At 31.1% G+C, this 2,500-nt stretch overlaps 1 protein-coding gene across 3 annotated transcripts in view; it reads left to right on the top strand.

Annotated features, from left to right (window-relative positions):
* LOC113823426 (protein FAM135A) overlaps positions 1-2,500 on the top strand; it is a gene marked incomplete in the record, with an annotated part of 146,200 nt that overhangs the window by 143,556 nt on the left and 144 nt on the right. For all 3 annotated transcript variants that reach the window (XM_070124692.1, XM_070124690.1, XM_070124691.1), the window contains 1 exon segment: positions 1-2,500. This exon segment is cut by the window's left edge and continues 1,718 nt beyond it; it is cut by the window's right edge and continues 144 nt beyond it.

Genomic DNA, 2,500 nt, shown 5'->3' with positions numbered 1-2,500 from the left:
TATCACATTAGTCTGCAAGGGTATGACTGAAGAATTTAAGGTGTACATGTGCAAATGAGGTTTATAGTCATTTCAAAGTTTATCATCTTCATAGACTATATGTAATCATTTCCATGTATTGCTAGAAATACCAAAGATGATATATCTTTTTTTGTGTTTTAATCAATAAACTTGCATTCTTGGAGAAATGCTGACACTGCAAAATTGGTAATTTGTGTGTCTTATTTGTTAATGCTCGAAGGCATGATATGAACAATTTGCAGTAATCAGTGAAATGCAATGATGTACTGTGATACATAACTTGTGGTTCAGTACACCAGACTTTGGAGCCAGTGCCATCTCTTTTACATGAAAAGCTCAATATACAAATAACTCTGGGAATATAACTTTTCACCAGTTAAAAATAGTGCCAAGCTCTCTTTGAGTGATACAGTAAATCTGGCAGTATTCTGTAAAGTACATTGCAAATTGTTTAATTACAGTTTGGATTAAAATGACATTTAAGCATTGTCACACGCTTGGGATGTTGAATAAGTTGTACCAAATATATGAACCTAATAGAAATAATATAGAAATAAAAACAAATTATAGAAGAAACAATAAAGAAGAGAAAAGTCTATATATTTGATTACTATGACACTATATTAGACACGATAACATGCTTACTGCAACATGTTGATTTGGCCATTAATTCTCACTTCTCAGTCCTGAATAATTTACCAAATCTCAGAAGGAACTGTCACATACTTGAATTTTTTAAAATCTGCTAAGATATTCTGTTAACAGAGTAAATGAAGGATACTGAGAACACTACACGATATAGTACACACTGCTGTTGGCTCTCCACTTCACATTTGCTTGTGCAGCACATAGCTACATGCCACTCTCATTAGACTTGACTTTCTACCAGATGTTGGAAAATGACTTTCAGAGAGGAGAATCCAAGAGCTTAAATGATGAATCTGAATGACTGTGGATAGAGATGACCAATGTAAGTAATTATAATTGATATACTGTATCATACAAATTGTTATTGAGTGATTCATTTATGTACATGTAATGGGTAGGTAAAATGCTACATACAATTAAACCTCTTTGATATTATGAAGTTTGTATATAGTAAATAGAACAGGAATTTGATTAACCAAATGTAATCTGCATCATAATTAGAGCCAAATATTGGAATTCCAATGCTTTTAGTAAATCATAAAGTGGTTTAGTAATATGTGACCTATGATGCCCATTTGATAATTTTTTCAACATTATAATCATAACAATTGTTGAAGAAAATATTGATTCTTTTATAAGTGATGTCAGGGTTTATTCAGTGTGATAATTGATGTATAATTAAGTCAGTGTATCATAATATATCATGCTCATAGTTCACTTTTTTCATAGTTATGCATTTGGTCGTGGTCATGCAGCAATGATGTAAAATAGGATGTTTATTATTCAGTCATCTAAAAAGTGGAAGGGGATAATTTTTTTCTTTATTTTGATAGCAATGCTGAAGTGGAAAATAATTTTCATGATAGTTTACATCCAAGTTGCTGACCTTTTTGTCTAATTTCTCTTGATGGTATCAATAAGAAGACAATTTTTTCAAAGAAAAAAGTAATAATAGCAGAACTAGTAACAGTTATGTATGGAGCTGGAAACAGAGAGACTGAAATTTAAAAAGAAGAAAATACACGAAAAGGAAAGAAGGTCTGGTTGCGCTTAAGGCCAGAGAGGGTTGTATCAGTGCTGCTTGTTTCTTCTTAAAAAAAATGATAAAAAATATCCTTTATGCTTTATTAGTAAGTAATAGCTTTTCATAGTACTGCCTTTGGTGTAATTAGACATCTAAGATTTTGTTGTGCCCAGTGCTCGTTAAATAAGAGTTTGGGATTTTGACAGGTATTTGAATTTTCCACTGGGATGTATCACTGTAAGTACAAAGGAATTTACAGTATTAATCTTCAAACACTTTACAATTCAATTGTAACTTTTTAAGATGAGAAATTTCTACCTGAAATAAATAATTGACAAGAAAACCAGAGGCTGGAAATGTACAATTTATCTACAAAACTTGTTGATATTCAGTCTCATCTATATTGAAAATGTACGTAATCATACCTCATTCACAACAACAGTGGTGATTAACTCATATGTTGTTCTCTAAGCTTCTTTTATCCTGGTGATGTTCTTGTATGTGGTCACATTCTCTTTAACAATAAAATGTTCATGCACTTTTTATATAAGATTCAGATGGCAATTTTTTAGTATTTCTAAAAGTTTGCTTTTCATTTGTTATTAAATTGATAGACATACATACTTTTATCTTCTATGAATGGACCTGCTCTTCAGTTACGGAATAATAAGCACAAAGAAACTGTATAGAAGTAAATATCATGCACATCCAAGTCACTGATTCACAGAAAAAAAAATGTGAGAATGTCATTATAGGTGTACAAATGTCTAGTCATCGGCTCACTGCAATAAATCGGAAAAGTATATT

The sequence above is a fragment of the Penaeus vannamei genome, chromosome 8 (assembly GCF_042767895.1).
Source record: "Penaeus vannamei isolate JL-2024 chromosome 8, ASM4276789v1, whole genome shotgun sequence".
NCBI classification, from domain to species: Eukaryota; Metazoa; Arthropoda; class Malacostraca; order Decapoda; family Penaeidae; genus Penaeus; species Penaeus vannamei.
This window is presented reverse-complemented; position numbering and strand designations above follow the sequence as displayed.